Source organism: Microcebus murinus, chromosome 4 (genome assembly GCF_040939455.1).
Source record: "Microcebus murinus isolate Inina chromosome 4, M.murinus_Inina_mat1.0, whole genome shotgun sequence".
NCBI lineage: Eukaryota > Metazoa > Chordata > Mammalia > Primates > Cheirogaleidae > Microcebus > Microcebus murinus.
This window is the reverse complement of record NC_134107.1, coordinates 39,466,412-39,494,299: the sequence shown is the minus strand read 5'-3', so window position 1 is coordinate 39,494,299 and position 27,888 is coordinate 39,466,412.

Here is a 27,888-nt window from a genome sequence, read left to right as displayed (position 1 = left end):
AAGATCTGACTTAAACATAACTTCTCAGTTTCATCTTTTGGTGTATTTTTGTGGCATTTTTACTTTTTATTTTTAATTGAAAATATTAAGGGGTACAAATGTTTTTGTTATATTGATAGATTGTATAATGCTAAAGTTAGGGCTTTTGGTGTGGCTTTTCACTAGGATAGTATTCAGACAATTTTAAATTAATACCCCAACTCCCAAGGACATGTACATCCACACGCATGCGCGTGTACGCGCACACACACATGCACACACACAATCGCATTTGTGTTTTCCTTAAAATGGCATTCAGTTTTAAAACTTTATAATTTCATTGTCATTCTCCTTGCTTTGGCATATCTCATGATCTCCTGTCTGTGCCTAAGTCTGGCACAGATACGACTAAACTAAATGCCCTTGTGGCAATCTGTGCATTTGTCTATTACATAAGTTATCACATTTATTATAATGTTTTTCTTTATTCTTTGCCTTTTTTATGATATATACTATGTGTTGCTCTTCAGTGTAACTCCATAATACTTAGAAGAGGGCCTTGTGCATATCAAATAAATGTCACATGAGTGAATTAGATTTTAACATCAAGATGCCATAATTCATTCAACTAGATGACATTCTCACAGAATTAAATGTGAAAAAAATTTAATTTAACAGCTTTCATAAAAAGCAAAGAATGCATGCTCTCATTTTCTTATTTTCCCTATTTTTTATTAGTAGCCAGAACAGAAATCTTTATTTTGGGAAGTGTTTTGATTACAGAAATATCTATGTGTTAAACAACAATAGAACTTTCTTATATATCCTGTTGCTTAATAAAAAGTAAGTGCTTACTGAGTGCTTATTCTCAGGTACAAGATTTGTTTGTAAAATCTCTGTGATAAATATGTGAAGAAAAATCTACTTCCAGGAAGGTAATATGAATCAAATCAATGAATAGAATCATGCTATATGCCCTACAATTTTATGGGCTTAAATTTACATTTAAAATGTGAAAAGTAATATAAAATTGTGAATTGACAAATCACCCTAGATAAAGTTCCAAAAATGTCTGGAACAATTTTGAACTCCAGGCAAATTATAAATTTACATACCTCTGTTTCTAGGCATTTATCTTACCAGAGAGATAAGATTGGTTTGACTCTGCTATCCACATACTCCAGACAAATGGTGTTGGGAGATTAATACTCTTCCCCACGCTTAAATCCACTGCAAACTTGCTTCTCCTCACATAAAATTTTAACCCTGTCACTATCCTGATTTAAATTGCTCAATGTCTCTTCATCAGCAAAACGACACATATGAAAACTCTTTAAGGTGGTGTAAGAGGGCTTTCAAAAACTGGTTCCTGTCACCTGTCTAAAATAATATCTTGGCCAGCTATAACTCACATGTTGTGCTTCAGTCATACTCTACTGCTTGTAGTGCCACAACTTGCTGGACTTTTGGACTTCCATACCTTTGTACATGCTTTTATATATACTTGGCCTTGTTTGTCTTTCAGCAAATCAAATATCATATTGGTATCCTCTCCTACACAAAGTTTTTGTTGTACTTATCTATAAATGTAATTATAATAATCATGATTTTTATTAGTATTCACATTTTACTTTTTTTAATGAGCACCTACCATTGCTAACCACTATACTAGAAATGAGGGATAAAGTTATAAACAAAAATATTTATGTACTCTAATCTATGGACTCTTATAGGTGAGTGGGCAAGTCAGACAGTATGGAATAAATAATAATATTACAGAGGATAATATACGTGATTACAAACCAGGGATAAAAATCCAAGTTAGAGAGATGGAGAAAGTTTTCTCTTTGAAATGATGTTTAAGTTGAGACCTAAAGGTATGATAAGAACAACTCATATAGAGACTTGAACAAATGAATAAAAATCTCTTTTTTCTCAATGTATTCCCTTTCTTTGTGACAAATACTAAACTTTTCTAAATGTTTTACTTTATTAAAGATGAGAAATCATTATATCATTTTAACCTAAGAGTTTATGGTCTTGTAATACTTGTACTTCTACTGTGCACCACTATTGTACCTCCAGGACAGTAATTTTACCAGGTTAGTAATTTTACATAAATTCATGCTATATCAGGGTACTGCTCACCAGGGTCAAGTTTATACTCATTACTAAAAGAAACACTTCTTAGTGATTCTTTACCACTTAGCTCATAATGTGAGACGAAGAAACTTTCATTTTAGCTTGCATAAGAGTCAAGCACTTGTGGTATCTACCTTATAAACATTAAGACCCTAAACATCACCCACCTGAAAGACAAATAAATCATGATCAGCCTTTTAGTCCTAAGCTTGGCAGAAAATTGTAATGGTCTTTGCGAAAGATGACTCTATTTTTTCTGTCTATTTAGAAGAAGATGGAGCCAGCATTGGTTTAAGTAGGTAAGTTGTAAACATTGGAGAGCTTGGATCAAATATTTTAACGTGATCAAACTTTGTTCCATATCTGCCATCACTAAAACATTAACTCAGTGACAGCTTGTAATCTGTCAGTGAGGACCAAAACACAATGATAAATTGACAAATTGAATTATCCACACATTTTCAAAAATGAGCAGGAAGATGTGTCCACTATGTAAGAAAATTTTCACAGAGTGTATCAAGCAACTCCCTGGAATTGGATAAACAAACAACTTAAATATTCTAATTTTATATTTCTTACTTTCCTTTGCTTAGCAACAGCCTTTGCTGCATTGTATTCTTCATCCTTAAGTCACAGGGACAAATAATGTTTTATACCACCATTACTGTGTTCTTTCTTTGATAAGGGCACATATCTATTTTGCCTGCTGCAAACTTGAAAAAAGCTACAATTCCTTACTTCATGGCAAGACATAATTTATAAATCTAAGATGGAAAGAAAAATTAAAATTATCTTTTCAATTTCCTAAAGTAGCCAATCTACTTTTAGTTTTAGTTATAATCCAAATTCTTAATCACATTCCCCTAAAAGGACCTTTGGTAAAAAATAAAATAAAATAAAAAATGACAAAGTGGACTCTAATGTAAACTTTGCTTGTGAAGCATCCTAACCCGTGTAGGAGACTACACTGGAGATTAACAGTAAGAAGGCTAAAGCACTGTGTCTGAGAGCTTTTGGATAAGAGAAAAGAAAGGTGTTGTGAGAAGATCCAAAAGGAAGTTGCTATTGCAGGTATCTGCAGGTTTTAGTAGTAGCAATGCAGTCAGTGGACACACCAGTTGTATGCCAATATTGTTTATTGTAAACTATGAGCACAGGATTACTACACTTTGTCTATTTATAGAACAATTTTCAGAAGGTGCTAAGTTCTGGGAGCCCAAAGGTTTGGGTAACATATCAAAATAAATGGTAATACACAGTTAAGTTGATGATAAAACTTTAATTTATATTTTATTACTTCCCACACCAAGAGTTCCCTGCAATAGCTAAGCAAGACACTCATGCCTACCCCACAGACAACAGCCCTGTATGTGGACAGATCCCAGTGTTTAATGACAAGGGGGCAGGGTATACTAATGATTTGCTCTGAAATTAGTCTTTTATTAGAAGCTAATGCCACATAGCTTTGACAGATTAATTTTTCTATGTATCAAAGCTTATATTGAGAGATGTTGCACAAAATAGGCAATAGAGCAAAGGTTTTAAGTTTAAGCAGTAGGAGTGTAATGATCCTGTAACCTTGGATCACTCATGTAGTTTTTGCCTGGGCCTTAGCTTCTACCTCTATGAATAGGAATAATAATAACTTAGACCCCTAGAATTAGGAATAATTAAATATGGCATAATATATGTAAAATTATAACATTTGTTTGCTTTATAAAATATTAAATCCTTTACCTTTATGCAACAAGCCAAGATCAGAAAATGAGATCCTCTGAAAATATTAGGCATACTCTCTGTGAAAGTCTTTGAATCAAATGAAGAGTAGTTTGTGAATGGAAACATTAAAATAATGGTTTTTACACATTAACTGTATGATAAATTTACTCAGTCACAGACTCCAAATAAAAGCCCTCTTGATCAGAAGAGAATATTGAGGGTAAAGGTATCTTTAAAATTGGAGATGGAAAGAAAACAGCTTTAGGGAAGCAAGACCTTTGATTTTTCTTGTTGGAGGAAAAGTATAACTCAAGAGGGACTGAATTTTGGATATACTTAAAAAGGAAATGAACACACTGATGGTGGGACTGCAAACTAGTACAACCTCTGTGGAAAGCAATATGGAGATACCTCAAAGAGATACAAGTAGATCTACCATTTGATCCAGCAATCCCATTACTGGGCATCTACCCAAAAGAACAAAAGACATTCTATAAAAAAGACATCTGCACTCAAATGTTTACAGCAGCACAATTCACAATTGCAAAGATGTGGAAACAATTCAAGTGCCCATCAATACATGAGTGGATTAATAAAATATGCTATATGTATACCATGAAGTTCTAAATTCAGCCACAAAAAACAATGGTGATATAGTACCTGTTGTATTGCCCTGTATAGAGCTGGAACCCATTGTACTAAGTGAAGTATCCCAAGAATGGAAAAATAAGCACCACATGTACTCACCATCAAATTGGTATTAAACTGATCAACACTTAAGTGCACATATAGGAATAACATTCATCAGGTGTTGGGCAGATGAGGGGGTGAGGAGGGGGTGGGTATATACATGTACAGTGAGTGTGATGTGCACCATCTCCGGAATGGACATACTTGAAGCTCTCACTCAGGTGGGGCAAGGGCAATACGTAACCTAAAAATTTGTACTCCCATAATATGCTAAAAGAAAAAAAAATAAATAAAAAGGAAATGGAAAGAAAATAAGTTGTAAACAGTGAAAATTTTATTTTGCAACCTTTTTTTTCCTGCCTCTATTCTTCCAAAATTGAAAATGTTGCCTGAGTTAAGGCAAATCTAAACTGAATTTTCTTGACTAAACTTTCTAGACTGAATTATTCCAGAGTTTCCATAACCATGAAACAAACTATATCCTGCACCATATCCTGATTTAGTATTAGTTCAATACGTTTAATAAACTTTAAATTTTTAAGTATATTTAGTGTTTTAAAATGCATTTTTAGGCCAGGCACGGTGGCTCACGCCTATAATCCTAGCACCCTGGAAGGCTGAGGTGGGTGGTTTGCTCAAGATCGGGAGTTCAAGACCAGCCCGAGTAAGAGCAAGATCCTGTTTCTACTAAAGAGAGAAATAAATTAATTGGTCAACTAAATAATATATATAGAAAAAATTAGCCAGCATGGTGGCACATGTCTGTAGTGCCAGCTACTTGGGAGGCTGAAGTAGAAGGATTGCTTGAACCCAGGAGTTTGAGGTTGCTGTGAGCTAGGCTGATGCCATGGCACTCTAGCCTGGGGAAACAGAGTGAGACTGTCTCAAAAAAAAAAAAAGAAAAGAAAAAGAAAATGCATTTTGCCAATCTGCTAGAGTCTCAGAACTATTAATTGAAATACCAATAATCTTAAATGCAATCTTAAGGCAATTTGAAACTGTAGTAAATAATTGCTTTAGGCAAGCCCATTTGTGTTTAAGATGGAAAGTCTCGCAACTTATAAGCAAGCACATGATTATAAGTCATTGACTTAATACCCAGACCATGGTGTCAGGATGGAGTTTGCCCTCAGTTCTTGGCAAGCTCTTGACCAAAGAATGACCAGACACACCAAAGTGTCAAGTTCAGAATATTACCTTAAAACAATCACCAGCAGGGCCAATGAGATGGAATAACCCCAGGCAGGAAACAGTGTCACAGGAGCAGCTCTTTATTGTAGAACAAAAATCTCTCCTTCAATGGAGAGAGACAGACCAACTCACTCTCTCTGAATTCTGGGATTGTTTCCTTTCATTGGCCTAGTCTGGCGGGCTCTTGAGAGGTGTGGAATATTACCAAATAATCAACAGGTGTCCTCAAAATTCCATCTGCGGATACAAGTTCTGTCTCTGAAAGCCCACAGGGGTCAGAGTGAACCACAATGTAGATTTAAACTAATGTCATAATAATTACCCTTAGGTTACTCTAGGTCACTTTCCAAAGCCTATCATGCCTGGGATGGGGAATTTGCCGATTGATAAAGCTCTCCCTCCTGCTCTAGTTGTACCATTTTCTCAGGATCAGATTAAGGGTGGGGCAACACCAAAAGAGTGCCCACGCTTATCCTTCTTCCCAGGTGGAGCAGTTGCTGGAGACAGCAACAAAGTAGGGCACCCTTGATCCTAGAAGAGCTGGAGATTCTAACTATCTACCTTACATTGGCACCTATGAAAAATTAGTTTTTTATAAAGATGTATGTCAGGCCCTCCTACCCTTGAGGGAGGTAAAAGTCCATGACTAACATCTGATTCTACTTTCTACAACAAGCCCCTTTGTTCAATTTCCTCCATGACCTTTGATTACTATTTATGAAATTTACAGGAGTTTTTTCCACCTCCTTTCTCTACCTTGGACACACATAAAGTAGCTATTAAAAACTATACCCTTCTTCAGAGATAGTGTTATGTTCTCAGCCTACTTATTCCTTAAAGAAAATTTGAGCCTCAAGAGTGTGTTAAGGCTAAATGAGTTTTTAGTATAGACTCATGATGTCTTTGTCACTTTCAAGGTTTTCTATTTTTGTTTGTTTGGTTTTTTTCTTCGTTCATTTGCTTTCTTTCTTGTCTTTTTACTTTATAATTCTCTCTGTCTTAATTATTAGAGGGATGCTTTAAGGCTGTCTGACATCTGTTGAATAGCTATGTCGTTAATATGATTTTTCCCCTGAGACTTCTTGACTCTGAGTTCCTGGGGTCTCAGTATCTCTCTGGTTGGTCATCTTTTAAGGGGCTGATGAAATGTCCTCATGGAAGGGTGACTAACTTCTTCCAAAATAAGCTATCCAAGAGCCAAAAACAGAAGGTGCTATTTCTTATATGGTCTTGCTTTGGAAGTCAACAGCATCCTTTCTGCTGTACTATAATAGCCACAACTGATAGCAGTATCAGCTGCCCCTGATTTGATGTGGGCGGGTACTGTTAAATTGAATACTAGGTGGTGAGGATTGTTGGGGACCATCACAAGGACTGAGTTTGATTCTGGAAGAGGCCATTCCAAGGCCACTACAGACATAGCCTCTTTGGCAAGGTTGTTCTGTTTTAGGAACATTGGCTAAGAATAGCTGAGCTGGAGTGGATTTGAATACCCACTGTGGGCAGGACTGTAGCATATGCAGGAACCTAATCCAGCATCTCTACCTCAGCAGAGAGGAGAGCTAGCTTTGGGGCATTGGAGGTATCAACGTGACTCAAGTGGCAAAAGCAAGATGTGCAGGGGTTTATCAAGGAACCCGGTATGTGGAGAAAAGAGAGGAAAAAGGGACAACTTACTGTCCACCTACAGGGAAGATGATTGTCTTGATAATCATTGTCAAGATTTGAAAATTTTATAGCTTGAAAATTTTATAGCTAAGACCAAGAGAATTCTACTTATATTTAGAGCCTTTCAATTAATTTTAGTCATGAGAAACCAGCCTTTTCTTTAAAGAATCTGATATTTAACATCATAGTAAAGTTATATATTCTCTTGACATTGTGCTTATTATAGGTACAATACTATAGTAAAACTTACGTTGGAATTGGTCCTATTTCTAAAATCATATGCATTCATACATGAGGTACTTGAGATGCTATGAATATTAATAACATAAGGGTCAATCATGATCATCAAATTATCTTCAGTCCGAGTATGATTTAAACTTTACAAGAAATGCCAATTGAGTGATGAATGTTATATCATTTTTTAATTCTTTATTTTAAAATCAGTCAAATTTCACTAAATGAAAGGCAGAGAGCCTTTCTTTGTGGCTCCAGTTAGAAGCAAACAGCCTGAAGCTACTTATTTGGGAAACAATGTATCTCTAACCCCAAATAAAACATGATAATGTGATATGATCTTGTTGCTGGTGTTTTTTTGTGCTTCTGAGTAAAAGAAAAGTATATGAGGTGTACTTTTTAAATTCCAAACTTAGGAAATTTCTGGGATACTTTAATGATTCGTGGAGAAATAGGACAGATATTAATAGAGGAGATATACTAGAGTATTTAAAATATATGACTAGTAAATCTAGAAAGAGTGTCATCACTAAGATATTAAAATCCATATAATTACTTTTATATTTGTTTCATATAGTTTTGAAGAAAAACTAACATGAAGTTTGAATGTCTTGAAAATATATGAAAAGTGTAGTTCTCAGACAATACAGAATAGTGCTTAAATTTCAACGTCACAAGCCATCTTTTGACAGTTACTTCTGCAGTAACTAGAGGGGAAATCTTTGTTTGGTCCCTGTGTGGACTCAGCAGAGAAAGTTGGACTCCATTGTGCACGATGTGAAGCCACTGCATGGTCATGAATAGAATAGAAAGAAAAGAATCCTAGATTCATGGATTTTATGTCACATCAAATTTTAAGCCTTAGGGGCTTACCTTTTTGAGATAAGTGAGAGACAGCGAGGTGTGAGACTGATGGTAGAAAAGACTAAGAAATTTACAACATTGTTTATTTAAATTGAACCCTGGAAATATCATCAAAATATATTTTATTGTAATGATACAGAAGGACATATTTGGTTTCATATTTATTGAGCTACAAGGCAGATGGGATATGCATTTTTATTCCCAGACTACACTTTTCAATTCTCTAAAGTAACTAACACATGCTATGACATACTGTGTCACCACTTTCCAAACACTAGTTTCTGCACATTCCCAAAAGTCACAAAAGATTTCTGAGTTTTAGTCAGAAAAGTCATTTTTTCATAATCACTATTTTTTTTTACTTTCTTTTTTTTTATTTCGACATATTATGGGGGTACAGATTTTAAGGTTTCAATAAATGCCCATTTCTCCCCTATAATCACTATTTATATCAATTCATAATATATATTATTTAAAATAGAAGCTTTTTAGAGACTCCAAATGTTTATAATATAGAGATCAGATAAGAATGCTTATGATTTATTCCAATTAACTCTTGCTGCATTAAGAACCTATCTCAAAATAGTGGCTTAATAAAACATCATTTACTTTTGGTCCATGAATCTGAATTTTTGGCTGGATTCAGTGGGTACAGTTTTATCTGTGCTCCATGGTGCATAATGTAAGGTGGTCCAACTGGCTTAGAAGATCCAATTTCGAGGTGACTTGCTCACATGGCTGGCAAACTGGTGCTGGCTGTTGATTCCTTTACATTTAGGCCTCTGCCTGGGTTTGTTTCCTCATAGTATTGTAGGTAAGTTCCAACAGAGAATATCTAAGAATACAGGAAGAAGAAACTACTAGTTTCTTAAGGACTTTACTCCAAAAAAAAAAAAAAAAAAAAAAAGAACAGTTTTACCATGTTCTATTGGTCAAGTAATCACAGAACCTATATTCTAGGGGAAGTGCTATAGACTCACCTCATAGTGAGACCAGTGTCAAAGAATTTGGGACCACATTGTAAAGCTACCACATGGCTTCTTCATTTACTCACTAAGTTCATCATAAGCATCAACTATGATAGTTTTTAAATATTACACAAATATTAACACTTTTTATTCTTAGGCAGTGTTTTAAAATTAATCTATTTTGGACTATTGATTAAACCTGGGAAGAAAAATAAAGTCTGTTTCTTGGATTCAACAAATAAGAAATTTAGTAATAATACTTCTGGAACTTTATATCAGGATGATTCCATTAGTTTCTTATTGCTGTTGAACAAATTGCCACAAACTTATGGGCTGCAAACAATCTTATAACTCTGGAGGGAAGAAAGCACAATTCACTATAGCAAGGATGTGGAAACAACCCAAGTGCCCGTCAATCCATGAGTGGATTAATAAAATATGGTATATGTATATAATGGAGCACTACTCAATTATAAAAATTGATGGTAATCTAGCACCTCTTGTATTTCTCTGGATAGAGCTTGAGCTCATCCTCTGAAGTGAGATATCACAGGAATGGAAGAATAGGCACCACATGTACTCGCCATCAAGCTGGCACTGACTGATCAACACTAAAATGCTCACACAGTAGTAATTTTCTTTGGGGGTAGGAGGGGGTGGGTAAACTTACAACTAATGGATGCGGTGAGCATTGTAGGGGTGGAAGTGCACGTCTCAAATCATGGTTGGGATGTGGCAAAGTTGCAACATGTAACCAACATTTTTGTACCCCATTGATTTCTTGAAAAAAAAAATCAGTCTCACTGGACTGAAATGCAGCACGGCTCCATTCATTTTTAAGATATGTAGGAGATAATCTGCTTCCATGTGTTTTCCAACTCCTAGAGGTTGCCTACATTCCTTGGCCCACACCCCTTCCTACTTCTTCAAGCCAGTAGTGTGGCAGCTTCTCCTCTGCTCCATTCTCTCCTTCTGACTCTGGTCCCTGCTGCTGTCCTCTCATCTCCTTTTCTGACCCTTCTGATTACATCGGGTCCACCTGCATAATTCCCTATGTCAAGGTCTTCAACTCAATCAAATCTGCAAAGTCCATTTTGCCATGTAAGTTAATATAGTCACAGCCTTAGGAAATGGACGTCTTGTGGTGGTGGTGGTGGGCGATGGTACTGACCAGCATAATGTTCTTGCCCAACAGCAGTCATTGAAGTAATAGGATAAAATTATTTTATCATATCAAACATTGATATTAACAGTAGAAAATAAAGTGATTATGTTTCATTTAGTCTTTAAAAATTCTTAAATACAGACTTGTAATTTTTTCTTGTTGAGAAGTGTTTATAAACAAAATACTGATGTGGGGAAACAAAAAACTCAACTTTGGGTTATCTCTTCAATTAGAAGAAAAACACAGAAAGTACTAAAGAAAATTAATTCATTTATTATTTTACCCAGAATATACACTTTTTAAAACATAAGCTAATGGAAGACATTTGGGTCTATTTTCTATTCAGAATTTTAATTATACTGAAATTTTATAAGCTTTAGTTGCTCAAAAGGATGCTCATTATTGAACTGTTTTTCACTGAATTTCTTTCCTAAGTCAACAAATGTCCAAATGTGTATAGGTAGTTCACAATTCTACGCATTTTAATTTTCAATTTTAATACCAACTTGTCTGTTCCTGAAAGGCAGATTTGGCAGAAATCATGATGAGATTTCCTTTTTTTTTTTTTTTGGCTCACTGGAAGCAAACTATCTTAAAACATATATGACTTTTTTGATCTTAAGATATGCATATTCAAATATATTTTCAGAAAAATTCTTTAAGTGATTGTGGCACAGTAATATCTATTTTTGGAGGATATGTTCCAAGACCCCCAGTGGATACCAAACCCTATATATAATCTATATTTTCTCCAATGCATACATACCTATGATAAAGTTTAATTTATAAACTAGACACAGTAAAAGATTAGCAATAGCTGATGATAAAATAGAACCATCATAACGATATACTGTAACAAAAGTTATGTGAATATTCTCTCTCTCTCAAAATATTTTATTGTACTGTACTCAACCTTTGTCTTGTAATCTGTCGATCTGATAACTGAGAGGCTGTGATTAATGGACGGGTAGTATCTGCTGCACAGATAGGCTGGACAAAGGGATGATTCACATTCTGGGAGGACAGAGTAGGCAACATGGGATTTCATCACGCTCCTCACAACGACACACAGTTTAAAACTGTTTATTTATGAATTGTTTATTTCTGGAAACTTGATATTTGTGGAGCATAGTTACCCAGGGGTAACTGAAACCATAGAAAGCAAAACTGCAGATAAGGGGGAACTACTTCACTGTATGCCACTAGATCATTAATATACTCCATTCTAGATCATTGTCTATGAACTTGTCCGTACCCTATTTGAATTTGCGGTATATCTGAGCACTGTATGTCTATGTAGGTTGAATACACATTTCAATTAAGGCAAAATTATAATTTAGGCAGTTTGTCATCTGTGCTGTCTTCTCTGCCATCCCTGTTACATTTTCTTCAGAGCCTTCTGCACCCTAAAGTATAAATAAACTCAAATGTTTAAATTTACATTTCTCAGATATGTTTGTGTTTTAAGATGAATCAAAAGCTGTATTCAGTGGATGTTAGTAAGACAAGCAAGCACCAGCCCAGTGATGTGTTCAAAGGTAAGAGGTAGGGATCAGGAAGCTTTGGGTGTGGAAAGAACCTGAGTCAAGATTCAGTGCTCTTGATTGATCTCAAAGGGATTTCAACTTCAAAAAAGAACTCAATTGGAGTAAATATAGTGGTGCTTTTTCCTTATTTTTTCTTGCTGTCTTTTTCTGAAGGCAGGCCTAAATTGCATAGTTATGCAGCTGTGTGGGCAGCAAAATATACAATACAAACCTTGCTTTTTTCAGCAATAAGCAAAATAGTTTCCATTAAATGTGAAGATTGTGGGAGAGGTTCTAACAGAAAAAAGATGCAATAAAGGAACCCCTAGTTCTGAGTATCAACCAGCACAAAAACTTCACTTGTCCTTAGCTATGTGTGTGAGGGGAGTGTTAGATCAAGGGAGCAGAGCAAAGAATCCAGGACTTTAACTGCAACTTAAAACATTTTATAGGTATCAGAACAAATCCTGAGTCACATACGTACAGGTATACAGATCTATTACCTGTTAAAGAAATAAAACGAAACATCCAAAAATTGGCATACTCTAAAAATTAGCATATCTCAACAGACTCAGTGTTCCATGACAAAATATTTAAAGCAACTAAGATACAATTGAAAATTCATAGCCATTAAAAATGCGACTAATTTTCAAGGGAATAGAAAATCAACATAAGACTACTCTGAGATGACTTCAATGAGTGAATTAGGGATTTCAAAAGCTCAGAGAGCCCCACACAGGGTAATGCACAAAAAGCATACCTTGATACATAATAAGAAACCTGCTGAAAGAAAAAAATATAAAAAATAAAAGTAAACAACTTATTAGTATTTACAAAAAATACATATTACATGTAGGAAAACAATAATTCAAATGACTGCTGATTTCTCATCAGAAATCATGGAGGATTGTACGCACAAGACAGTGTTAGATCATTTTTACAGTACTTAAAGAAAAACGTTTCAATTCATATGTCTATATGCAACAAAAATATTCTTCATTAATTAAAGTGAATAAAGAACATCTTTTTGTTGAATGAAAAATAAGAGACTCCATCATCGGCTGTAAAAGAATACAAAGGTGCTTATTCAAACCAAGGGAGTATAATACCAGAGGGACTCTTGTGGTCAGAATATAGTTGGATCTTATTTTTTTATCCAGTCAGCCACTTTATGTCTTTTGATTGGAGAATTTAATCCATTTACACTCAGAGTAACAATTGATATATAAGAACTTACTACTGAGATTTTGTTAATTGTTTCTGGTGTTTTTAGATGCTTTGTTTCTTTTTTCCTCTCATGTTTATCTTTGTCATTTGGTTATTTTCTATAGTGCTGTTTTGATTCCTTTCTCTTTATAATTTGTATATCTCATAGTTTTTTTTTTTGCTTTGTACTTGCCATAAGGAATATAAAATTATAGACAAATAAAAAATGAGAGAATAAGGAAATGATATAGCATGCAATTACTAACCAAACGAAAGCTGGAGTGTTTATATTAATATCAGACAAAGTAAGCTTCAAAAGAAGAAATATTACCAGGAATAAAGAGGGCCATTATGTAATGGCAAACAGACAGTTCACAGAGGATATTATTATTCTAAATATGCATGCATCTAACAACAGTGCTTCAAATAGGTGAAACAAAGCTGACAGAATTGGATGGAGAAATAGGCAAATCCACAGTATTGCTTGGATACTTCAACATCTATCTTTAAAAAATAAATTTAAAAAGTAGAAGGATAATCAACAAGCCTGTAGAAAACTGAACAACATAATCCATCAACTTGACTGAACTGATATTTATAAAACACTCTATCTACAAATATCAGAGTATAAACATACTTTATTTTTCTCAATAACATATGAATCATTCAAAAGTTAGAATATAATCTGTAGAGTAGAACAAACATTAATAAGCTTAAATGAAATGAAATCATAACAGGTATATTATTTGAACATAAAAGAACTAAACAAAAATTTAATAACAGGAAGATAACTTCTATATAACAATGTACTTGAAGTCCTACTGGAGGTCATAAGACAAGAAAATTAGTAGCCATAAAGATTTGAAATAAATAATAATTGAGGTTGTGAAGTCAGAGGATACAAGTCAGTTTGTAAAAATTTATTTCCTTTCCATATAATAAAGATGAACAATTGAAAATCAAATCAAAAAAGAAAATGATAGTGTTTATAATAGGATGAGAATGCATGGAATTCTGATATAAAAATTAAGACAATGTGAGAGAATGTTTTTGTTCAAAAATAGAAACAATTTATGAAAGAAACCAGAGGAGAGTTAAATTAATGGAGAGATACACAGTGTTCATTAATTAGGAGACTCACTATCATTCGGATGTAATTCTCCCCAAAGTGATCTATAGATCCAATCTAATTTTTATCAAAATTCTCATTAGAAACTTATGTAAAGATCGACAACCCATGGCCGGGCGCTGTGGCTCACGCCTGTAATCCTAGCTCTTGGGAGGCCGAGGCGGGCGGATTGCTCAAGGTCAGGAGTTCAAAACCAGCCTGAGCAAGAGCGAGACCCCGTCTCTACTATAAATAGAAAGAAATTAATTGGCCAACTGATATATATATATAAAAAAATTAGCCGGGCATGGTGGCACATGCCTGTAGTCCCAGCTACCCGGGAGGCTGAGGCAGAAGGATCACTCGAGCCTGGGCAACAAAGCGAGACTCTGTCTCAAAAAAAAAAAAAGATCGACAACCCCGACAACCCAATCCAAAACTTTCTGTGGAACAGCAATTGAGTTACAATAGAAAAGTTTGAAAAGAAAAATTAGAAGATAAAGGGAACAGATTATAGAGTTTATAAATACAAGCACACAATGGGGTTTAATTGATTTTTGACACAGATGCAAAGGCAATTCAATGGTTAAACAATAGTCTTTTCAACAATAAAATGTTGCTGGCACATTTTAATATTTCTATTCCAAAAACAATGAACCTCAACCAGTATCTTATACCTTTTAATAAAATGTTAACTCAAAATGATCACGAACATAAGTGAAAAACTTACAGATATAAAACTTCCAGGAGAAACCATGGGAAAAATCTTTGTGACCTTGACTTAGGCAAAAAAATTGTTAGATAAAACACAAAATCCACTAAATAACAAAAACAAATTGATAAGTTATATTTTACCAAAATTAAAAGCGTCTAAAATTTCAGAAAAATTTTTAAGAAAAATAAAGTAAATGCAACAGATTGAGAGAAATATTTGCGAATCAAACATCTGGCAAAGTATTTGTATCCAGACTACTTAGAGAACCCTTAAAACTCAGTAACAAGAGAACAAACATTCCACTATAAATGAGCAAAAGATTTGAATACATCACCAAAGAAACTACACAGATGTCAAATAAGCATATGAAAAGTTACCACTATATAACTATTAGAATGGCTAATAACTCAAAAAACAACAATAAAAAAGAAAACAAACACAAACAAAAAATAGAAGAAAAAACTGGAGAAACAAATGTTGACAAGGATATATGGCATCTGTAACTCTCCTACCTGTTGTTGCCGGAAATGAAAGTGAAACTGCTGTTCTGAAAAACAGTTTGGTAGTTTCTTATGCAGTTAAATGTATACTTATTATACTTCCAAGCAATTCTATTTTGAGGTATTTACTGAATAGAATTGAAAACTTCTGTTCACACACACAAAAAATTCACATACATGGAACTTTGCATAATGTGTGTAGCCATTATCTTCATATAACCCCAAACTGAAAACAAACCAAATGTCCGTGCTAGAGAATAGACAAATAAAATCAGGCACGTCTATCGAATGGGATGTGTTTGAACTATTATCAATCAAAAGGAATAAATTTTGATTCATATTGATGCAAGTAATGACATAGATGAATCTTAAATATATTTTGCTAAACTAAAGAAACCAAATTCAGTGGACTACATGCTATATATTTTAATCTTTGTGACATCTTTGGAGAGACAAAATCATGAACAGAGAATAAATCAGTGGCTTCTTAGTTAGATATGGAGGGGGATAGTTGACTAAATTTTTTAAAAAACTAAAAAAATACTAAATAGTTACCTTTCGAGATAATAATATGATACCTTAACCCACATTTACTCAATTACTTCTATCTTCATTTGATCCAATACAATCACAGCCTAAAATGTAAAGAGTAAATAAATGCCTATTTTAGATGACAGATTCTTGGTAAATAATGACAAAGGAGGAGAATGAATAGACCTGGGTATCAGACACAGAAAATATAGTTCCATATATTAAAATTGGCTATGAGAAACATACTGGGAAGGATAGGATTCAAATCATTTTTAAATGGTATACTTATCTGGGGCTTGCTTATATATCTTTCAAAGTTTCTCAAATGTTTCCTGTTCTGATTATCATACCTCCCCTATATTCAGATTGCATTGACTCATTTGCATATCACTGCTTAGATTTGACATCTATTTACTTGATTTTGAAATCATATTCCATTTTAATTTTAAAGATCCAAATTTCTCTTCTGTAATCTGACATTCTGAAGTTTTCTGATCCCAAGTTTATATTGATAGGTCTAGGAGCTCCATTTTAAACACAAGTCACTTTTGCTCTTATTTGTCTACCTTAACCTTCTTGTAATAGGTTATGGCCTCAGCTTATTCATTTTGTCGAACCTAGCAAAGCGTATTCATGTATTTACTTCTAAATGTGACCAAATATGCATTTCACTAGCTCAGTCAGTCATTTTGTCACCAATCCAAACAACTGTCCTCCACTTTGGGAGGTAATTTTCAGACTGACAACTGTCTTGAGACAAAGATGTTTTCAGCTGTGATCTGTGGGAGTGATTGGCAGGAACTGAAGTCTTGCATATCTCTTTTTCTTAATCACAGCAGACTAGGTGTTTGGAAATTTCATTACCATCTACAGCAATCTCATTTGAGAAAAACTGCTACATAGCACGTCTTATATTGCAAAGAGTCAGAAGAAAAAATCAATAAGAAGATACACTGTTAAATAAAGTCAATGAAACAACATCAAACATTCCATTTAAATAAATTAAGAATCTTCTGACAATAAATTAGACAGTGTTTTTACGTGCCTTGGTATATAAGAAAAAGGAACTTTTATTTTTGGCTTAGCAGGTAACATAATATTAGAATTTATCTGTCTTTAAATTGTAAGTAAAGGGAAATGTAATACAAAGTGGCTTTAGACAATCGAAAGAATTAACTACTCCGTGTGACTTGCATATTTAGAAGTAGGGTTACTGTCAACATCAGTATGATCCAGAACCCTCAATTGGTGACATCTAAGAATCCAGTTTCATTCTTTCTACTGTTCAGCCTTCTTCAGTGTCAGCTTGCTATCTTTTGTGTCCAGTGACAGGTAACATCAGCTCCAGAAAGGACATGTTTCTCTGTTCAGACTCAATGAGAGTGCAAGAATCTCTTCCTCAAACATCAAATGAAAACTTTTCGCTTCAACTGTCATTGGACAATCTAGGTGACTACTCCTGAGCCAGTCATTGTAACTATTGATTGACCTGGGCCAGGGTTCTAAATCCCTCCCTAAAACGCTAACAATGAAAAGAGAGGTGAGATCTTGCTGATTAGAGCATCCAATCAAAGTCCAATCCCTGGAGCTAAGTGTAGATTCAATGCTGCCAACTATGTTTGTTACAAAGTGAGGGGGGATAAATGAGTTGAGAAGTAATTGTTTACCACATCCAAAAATGCATATAGTTAACCAGTAGGAAGAATTCTTGGTTGGATGAATAAATTAATAGACTAAATAAAAGGCAATTCTAGGCTTGCCAGTGTTATGAAGTATTATGAAGGAAATACTTGCCAGTGTTACAAAGGAAACTCACTACTCAACTTCTATTTACTCAGCTTTAAAGTGAACATATTAACTTTTATATAGAGTTGTTATGAAAATTGGAAGAGTTAATACATGCAAAAGTACTTAACCAACTGAAAGGTAACATTTATTTATTTATTTTTATTATTATTAGTTTTAGAGATGGGGATTCTTATGTTGCCTAGTCTGGCCTCAATTTTCAGGGCTCAAGTGATCTTCCCACCTTAGCTTCTGGAGTAGCTGGTATTACAGGCATGTGCCACCATACCCACCAGAAAAATACAATTTTTAAAAGTAAGTTTTTTTAAGTATCCAAATAAATATCATTTAAAAAAAACATTCACGATATAGCACAGCTTCCAATTTTGTTAAAATTGAAACACTCCTGTTCAAATTTGAGCACTGGAAAGGCAATTCAATAACATAGAACAAAACATCTAAATTAATATTGAAAGGAAATTTTCTCTCTATATGTCTCGTGCACCAAATATTAAAAAAATATATATATCTTCATGGCACGCACAGTACTTTTATTTTTAGTTGGTAATAAGTAATTCTGGAGAAATACCTAAGGATGAAATACATGATTATTTCAGGAAAAAGAAATACAGAAACATATAAAATAAATCCACCTTATTTTTTAAGTGTTTCAATATTCTTTTCTTTCCTTTTTAGCTAACTTTATTTTTTAAATTCCAGATCTCCAATAAAAATTGCAAGAAAATGCAAGAAAAAAATAATCCCATGGTAAAAAAAAAAGCCATCTCAGAGAATAGAGAAATCATTATTATAATGATCATTTTTAAAATTAGTTTAAATAATCAGTTATTTAAATCAGTTTAAATAATCCTTAACTGAAGTGTATACTGCACAAAATAGATGAGGTGTGATTTACCTCCACATACACTCCACATGTGCTTGTATATACATATTAATATATATACTTACTTGTAATATGTCAGTTAATATATGCATTAGTTATGCAAATTTATTGTATAGTATATGTTTTAGTTTTATATTTGAGTGTGCATATCCTTATACATATAGAGAGAGTTAAATATTCAATCTAATCTTTGTAATAGTAAGTAGTAAATAGTTCTTCAAAATCTTAACTTTTAAAATTACGTATCTTAATTTATCTGCCCTTTTAAAATTATAAAAGACTAAAGTATAATACCTCCAAACACAAAATACAAAGGATTATTGAGATGAAGGCAATTTAGAAGAAGCAGATGCAGTAAAGCTCTCTGCCCTTCACTTGCTTAAAAGCAGTAGATAATTTTACAAAGTCAAAAGATATCTTGCTTCCTCTCTCAACCAGGGAGAGCAAAGGTTAATCACTGAAGACAAATTTAAACCCTTATTGGCCTGGTGATAGTATCAGAACAATCTATGTTGTTGACAAGATTCACTAATTACTCATTATTTGCCATTTATCTTCACACATATTCTTGAAATTTACTTTTCTTTCTTGAAGATACTATAAAAACTGAAATTCAAAACCACCTCTTCGAGAACTACTCATTCCCCTGGGTATCTCTCCCATGTATATATGAAATATACCTGTTAATAAATTTCTGTTTGCTTTTCTCTTATCTTTCTTTTTGTTTCAGGGATCTGTTCAAACTAAGAACCTATGAGGGTTGAAGAACAAATTATTTTCCTTCCCATACAGAATCAATTTCCAAAAAATATGAATAAAGTTGCACTGTGTATAAATCATATTTCAGAGCAAACAGATAAGTTATTAGCTTGCTTATCCAGGAAGATTTTCCTTAAATCAAACAAAACAAACAAATAAGAATGCATTGAATATTCAATAATTCAAAGTAAGCTCACTGTCGTTTTTCATAATTACAATTCTAACTTTAATTTCACAGCAACACTGATTATCAATGAATTTGAAAATAAATTTGATGAGAACATAGAGTTTCAGGAACAATTAAGGTGTTTGATTAACCAAAGAATGTGGAAGTATTTTTTTTTCCTCTTTGGACTTGAAACCACTGGCTAAAAGAAAAACATGCTTTATGAATCCAGGAAACAAGGATGCATGCAACTTCAGATTACAGCTCATAATAACTTGAAAGCCAATACTCTTGCCTTTTTAAAAAATTAAAAGTGCTTTAAAATATTAGTAATGCGATGAAGGAAACATAACTATGTAACTAAGAACCTTTCTATTTAGCCATGATGATTGTTAGTAAATCATAAAAAAATGGTTTGAATTCCAGCCCCAACTCTTAGTAACTATGTGAAGAAGGGGAATTTACTACTTGATCTACCTGCATTTCTGTTTCCTTATCTAAAAATGAGAAGTAATAATACCTACATTTAAGTTGTATGAAAATTATATAACATGTATAAATCTCTTATTTCAGGCCCTGGAATATCATGTGTGCTCACTCAAATAAAGTATTTTTTTTATTTCAATAGATTTAGGTGGTACAAGTGCAGTTTTGTGGGTATATGGGTATATGTGGGTATATTGTGCAATGGTGAAGTCTGGTACCTATCACCTGAATAGTGTACATTGTAATCATTAAACAATATTCATCACTCACCCCTCAACCACCCTCCCACCTTTGGAGTCTTCAGTGACTGTTTATTATTACACTCTGTACCACCCCACCCTGCATACCCATAGCTTAGTTCCCATTTATAAGTGAGAACATGAGATATTTGAACTACATAAAGTTTTAATATGTTACATTAGAAAAATACAAGTAACAGAGAATCCTTTCAATAAACAGATTTTTTTTAAAGGAAAAGACAAAAGAAAAAGACCTTGCAATATCTATAGTCCAACCATCGTACTGGACAACCTTAGTACATGAAAATTTTATACTTTTTGAACTATTATGTATCAAGGATATATGTGATTATGGAAGATTTGAAAAGTGGTGGGGGAAAAATCCTCATTCCTCAAGGAATTCAGTCTAACATATACACTAGACTTTTTTTTAAACATAAATACTCCAATTCACAATTGGTAAGGAAATATTCATTTTGATTGGACTATTTGGTGTAAATATGCTTTTCACAAACACTTAAACAGCTGGTTGGAAGACATTCGTGATTAAATCATGCCTGTCCTGAGCACTATCTGTTTTATTTACAGGAAAAATCAATATAAGAGGGCCAGTGTATTCTTTTAAACTGATATGAAAGCTTTAGTCATCTTATTCTTTAATGAGGGTTACTAGTGGTAGCTTTGACTACATTTCCTATTCAAAAGGAGAAAAATACTGAAACACAAAGGACAGTTTGTAACTCCACTGAGTCCAGGCACATTCATATTATAATAAGTTAATAGAGCTAATTGTGCTTTGAAGATTTCCCATGTAGAGATATAGCTCTTATGCCAGTGTTGTTATGACTCATCTCATACTGCTAGTGCTAACACAAATTTGAAACTGTTATTTGACATTCAGTGAAGTTGCAGTACTCGTATTTTATTACAAATCTATAAGATTTGCTGATTTCAGATTCAAAATATTATGATTTTTAAAATGAGTGAATGTTTACAAATGACATCAGATAACTCCCAGAGGATTAGACAATAATTGTAGTACTATACAATACTAGAATATATGAAGGTTGACGTCTTTACATATGTTAATTTGGGGCTCAATTAAAAGATTTATGATTAGTAAATCCTTTTAGGTCATCATTTTTCAGCCATGCATGGCCTCAGACAAATACTAATCTTTCTGTGCCTCAATTACTCACCTGTCAACTGGAAAAATTTTTTCCTCGTCTTCCTTACTCATGGAAGTTTTGTAAAAATCAGAGGAGTTTTGCATTAAGTTAAGGTTGTCTAATATAATGGTTGTGCTCTTTTGAGTCCTAAAAGCCCAAAAGAAAGTTATCGTGGGAGTTGGGTGGAAATGGAGCCCAGCAAGCCAAATCTTATTTATTTTTTTCTTTTTCTTTATGCTTTGTTCCACTCAAATGCCATCATAATTTTCACAAACTTTTTATTTGAAACTTTTAAAGTTTTATTTGATATACTTGGCTCATATAAGTTCTGGAATTTATTTATGAATGATGTGCATTAGAGATGTAATTTTCTTTGATGTTCCCTATTGACAAGTAATTTTATTAGCACTATTTATTAGAGTGTATTCTTTCCTGCTAACTTGTAATGTTACTACATTCCTATCCTATTCCTTATACAGTTGTTTTTTTCTGGGCTCCTTCTTGAGCACATCATTTTATTAATTTATCCTTGTGCCTACCCAACACCATTTTATAATAACTTCTAGCTTTATAATTATTGTTAATGTTGAATATGGAGTCCTTTTTTATCTTCTTTAAAACTAGTTTTCTGTTTTTGGCTTCTAAACTTTTCTTATGAATGCTAGAAGCAACTGGGTAGAAATTTTAATTAAAATTACATTGAATTATTGATAAATTTGGAGAAAATTGTTTTCTTTGCCACATTAAGTCATCACATATGAACATTACATATCTTTCCATTTATTCAGATATTTTGTTTTCTCATATTTTATATATTTTCCAAGTAAAGTCCTTTTATATTTTTATTGACAGGGAAATATCTGTTTCTTGGATAACATAGTTAACACATAGTTCAACACTGCACTCTGTATTTTACTAGAATATATATTCTTCATTTAGGTAATAATGACATTTATTTTGAGATTTTTTGCTGCTATTATTACATGTCAGAAATTGCTGAGATTATATCATGAAGTAGTTTAGCTTCTTCTTCTATAAGGTATTTAAATAAATAGTACCTGCAAATGGTAAAATATTAATAGCAAAAAAAATGCTAAAAGGCATGCAATAAGCAATATTTTCCTCTCATTTTTTTACAATATTTTCCTCTCATTTTTTGTAAGTTTTATTATTATTCAGTTATGATGAGCCAAGAGACCAGGAGAAGACTGACATTGAAATGATAGCTTGTTTCTCACAGTTCTCAAGAGGAGGGGCACACTATACCACAGAGGGCCACAAAGGGAAACACCAGGGTAGGTCAAGAGGCAGAGGGAATAAGGGTAATGCATGAGCAAGAGCCTTTATTGTGGTTCCCATGGGAAGGAGACAGGGTAGATATATGTAGGATTGGCTAGTTTGAATTATCTCAGGGTTGTTTGGGAATAAAAGTTGTCCCTCCTTGTCTGGTACCTGGCTTTGTCATATTTAGGATAGAGGAATAGTGGACAAGGTGTAAGAGCTCCATAAGATACAAAGCAGGTGGTTGGGCTTGGGCTTTGGATTGGTTGGTTTGCTTATGTAAGGTGTGCAAACAAGTAAATTACCATCTCCAGCCTTGGAGGAGTCATTCTTTCCAGAGTCTACACGGCTCCGCATGTCAAAACATCAGAACTATAGAAAATAAAAAGGCCTAATTAATACTCCATTTCCTTTCCCTAACCACACAGTTCTCCTCTCAAGAAGTGAACAGTGTTAATTATTTTATTTTCAGAGAAACTCTATACATTTTCAAATATATGTAATTGTGCATTGCTTTTGCATGAAGAATTACATACTGCACACATAATGCATTTTGTCCTTCAGTTAAAAATATACATTTGTATTTTAAAAATATTGGTACATCTAAATTTCCTTTTTTTTTTACCAGTTCTGCAGAATTCCATTAGCTTGATATATTACAATTTACTTTACCATTTTTTTTTTGCTGAAGAATATTTACTTTATTTCAATATTTTGGTGGTATAAATAATACTGCAATGAATATATTTATTTATATGTAATTAACATGTGTGTATAAATCTTTATAAGAAATAAGAACAAAATGCTGATTTAAAAAGTCATATATTTGGTATTATGATATGTATTGACAAATTGTCCTTTATAGAGATTGCACCAATTTATACTTCTACCAATAATATTTGAGAAAGTTTATTTTCCTCACTGTCAAGGTCACTAACAAATTATTTATCAAAGTGTTTTATCTTGAGATAAACCATGTGTTGTATGTGTATGCATGCATATACATATACCTATGTATGCATATATATATAAAATATATATAAATATAATGATGTGTTAGTTCTTGATATTTTATTTAGGATTTTTGCAGTTATACACAAAATATTTTCCTATAATGTTTCTTTATCATAGTCTCTTTTTATGGTGTTGATATCAGTATTCTACTAGTTTCATGAAATACTTTTGAGAATCTTTCTACATTTTAAAAGTATATAATAGAAATTATCTGTTTCTCAAATATATGGTAAAACTTGACTTAATATTTTTGTGGCTGTTTTTCTTCAGTGTGCAAGTCAGGATTCATAGATCTCACCCATATTTTTTTTATCTATTTTAAAATTCTGTGGTTTAACTTTATGTGGTTTAACTTCACAAAAGTTTTAATGAGGTTGAAAGTAAAAGTTTAGCATTACCTGAGAAGTCAATTTATTATATTAAAGATTGAAAAAATGGTGCTAAATTAGAGAAATGAGTTATATGAATGGAAATAGATTATAATTCTTTTAAAAAGAAACAAACATTCCTCAATTTTTCTTACAAAAAAAGATCTCCGCATTGCATAGCAACTAGTGGCATTAACTGTGACCCTCTAAGCTTATTTTCCTTGGAGTTTTCTTTGATTTATTTTTCTTTCCTTTAATTTATTGGTCTTTGAGAGGTAGATGACACAACTAGAATAGCCTTACTCTGGCAGAAATATTTGCAAGACACCGAAGAATACAACATGTTACAAGTAAGCATATTTTTGTTAACACAATAAGATTAGGTTTATGATCCTTCCCTAGATGGCTTTGACCTTATCCCATTTCATAGGGGCTAAAGAAGAGAAATGACCTCCTGCATGGAGTATATTCCTTATCTTCATTCCTTTTGTTCTTTAGCTTGAGTCCTAAATTTTGTTATACAGCCTCTTCTACAGATGACTGACAGCAAGAATGACTGATGCTATCCTTCAATAACATGTTGCTGTCCATCTTAATTTGTCCTTCTCTTCAGCACAGATGCATTGACATAACGATAGCTTTAATGCAATAAAACTGTCACAGAGCTTACAAAATACATTATATTACACAAAAACAAGAAAGTTGTATCATACCCCAAGTTTCACAAACTGAAACAAAAAATCTTTTAAATAATATCTTTTAAAAAGCCTGCAGTTGCACAGCTGATATCTATTTGTAATTGTATTATGCTGGAAGGATGATGTAAATAATTTATTATTTTAAATTTTTTGTTCTCTCTTTTAGATAAAAATATGATACTCCAAAAGGTTTATAGAGATGCCATTTAGTAAAAGACTTTACATGCTTTGGCCAGGCATTCTTCCATTTAGCAGGCATTCTTCTGAGTACACAACAGTTGGATTGTCAGTATTGAGCTTTTTCCCAAGCGTGAGAAAGCATGGTGCTTAGCTGCATTAATAATCAAATATCAGCTGGGAAAATTTTTCTCCTTTCTGACAGTACCATCATGAATATTACTTCTGCATACCAAGAACAGCCAAAATGAGAGTGAGAATACATCAGATATAATTAAGTTATATATTTGAATGCCTTCACTTCTCAAGACTCATTGCAGAGCATGACACTATATTTGTGGAGAGTTAATAGATACAAATTTATATTTAATGTGACGTGTCATAGTTTATTTATTTTTTGAACCTGAAATTATTTTCCCTAGACAGTGTGAATTTAGTAGGATATAAAAAGCAAACACTAGCCTTCCTTTGGAATTTCAATGGACCCCATGTGTGGTGAAACAGTGAGTGAGTTTTGTAAAGATGCCAGGGATCATTAATGAAAGCATTTTGGTGTGGGAATTTTTTTAAAAGAAAAGAAAAGTGCTACCCCAGTGACAGTCAAATTCACTCACTCAGTTTGATTTTAAAAGCTAAGCTCCAAAAAAGTTTGGCAATCAAATATTGCCTTTATGAGAACATTTTTCTGTCTGCAATAGAGCTGTTTGTAGGCTCCATTTAGGGGACAAGCACTTAGTAAGCAAATTAGTTAATTGCACCCATTATTACTCAGCAAATAAAATTCTATTAGTATACACAAACAAGAAAGCACCACTTAAAATCAGTCTTCACTTTCTCCTAGGACTTCTATTGCCCTATTGTTATTTTAATAAGCTGGAATTAGAATACTCTTTTCTTTTCCATTTCTCTCAGCACAAGGCTTATTTATTTATTTATTTTTGCAAAGGTCACAACTAAAAGGAACAATTTGGCCCCAACTTCAGTACCAAGGGAAATCTTCAGTGGCTTTTAACACATAACTGGTTAGACTAGGATGAAAGAAAAATATCTTCAGGTTCTCAGACTCACTGAGCAATGAAGCCAAATGTGGTGTCGTTTTTGCTATTAGATTAGAAACAAATTCTTTCATATTTGTCCTCCTTTGCTTATTTGATGAATACATGTTCTTTAATCATTTAATTGTTTAAACAAGTAAAAGCAAGTATTAACAATGTCCCATAGTTTCTTACCTAAATGCACTATGAATTTATCATACAATTATGTAATATTTGTTGAACTAAAAGGTATCTTCATGATCATGGAGTCCAAACCCTGAGCTTTCGAAAATCAGAAACTGAGGCTGAGAGATACAAAGGGTCTTGCCCATTGTCAGACAACAGGGAGACTCTACAATTTTATCAAGTTCTGCTGCATCATCCTGTTGCCTGATTCTGCAGGCCTTTTAATTCCTTCTGTAGCTGTGCCATGAAGTTTCATAGATCTAGAGCTCAGTCTTCCCCTTCCACCATCATTTTATAATCTAGAGCATCTCAAATATCCTATTAAAGGAAGTTTTTCTCTCCTCCTCTCTAATTCCAATAGTATATGATCCTTCCTTTTTCTATATCCCAATAACCCATTGTTATCTAACCTTCAGCATCTATGATGGTTTTATTTTTATAATTGTTATATATGTACTTGTTTTAACTGCTTTTTTTACACTCCTTAGGTGACATCTCTTTGAGGGCAGAAATCATTTCACTTATCTTTGATATCCTCTATTGTATCTAACAGAGCATACTGCTATTTGAAAAAATAATGTCTTATTTTTCCATTCCTGAGATACTTCACTGTAATTGGGAGCTAAACAATGGGCACACACAGACACAAAAAAATGTAAAGGATATTGGAAACCAGTAATGGGGGGAGGAAGAAGGGAGGTGAGTGATAAAAACTTACCTTTTGTGAACAATGAACACTATTCTGGTGACAGGCACACTAAAGGCCCCGACAAACATTATACAAGATATCCATGTAAAAAAATTGTACCCCTTAATATTTTGAAATAAGTAAATAAGTTTTGGAGAATTTTTCTTTGCAGCCTTATTTTAAATCAAGTTCCTGACTCTCAATGCAATGTAGTTATTTTTTTTTTCCTTTCTCTTATATTGCCTTGATATTACAGATGTATTTAAAAGCAGATCATACATCTTTTCCTTAGCTAAAATGATAAACACAAATGGAAAATGAAGCAGTTTGGTGTTTTTCTAATACTACTTATCATACAATCTTCCAAAATATCATGCTTTTCCATTGACCAGAAAAGACAAGATAAACATTCAAGTCAAGATAAAAAAAAAAAATACTTTTTTTTTTTATTCACGACTATTGCATTAGAGGAGAGAGATTAAATTCAGCTCTCCTATAATAAAAGGTGGGAGATATTTTAAGTGTTGGGGTGAGCTAGTGGAAAAGTAGGATATTAGTGGGGAGATAGGTTAAGATGATTTGGCCACCTGTATTTGCTAAGGGGTTCTTATCTAAATTATTAGGCTACCATACTCCCAAAGAGACTAGAAGATAGGGACCTTATTTTTCCTGATGATTACATTTTTAAAAACAGGGCTCCCTGGTTCTTGATAAAGATGCTCCTCTGT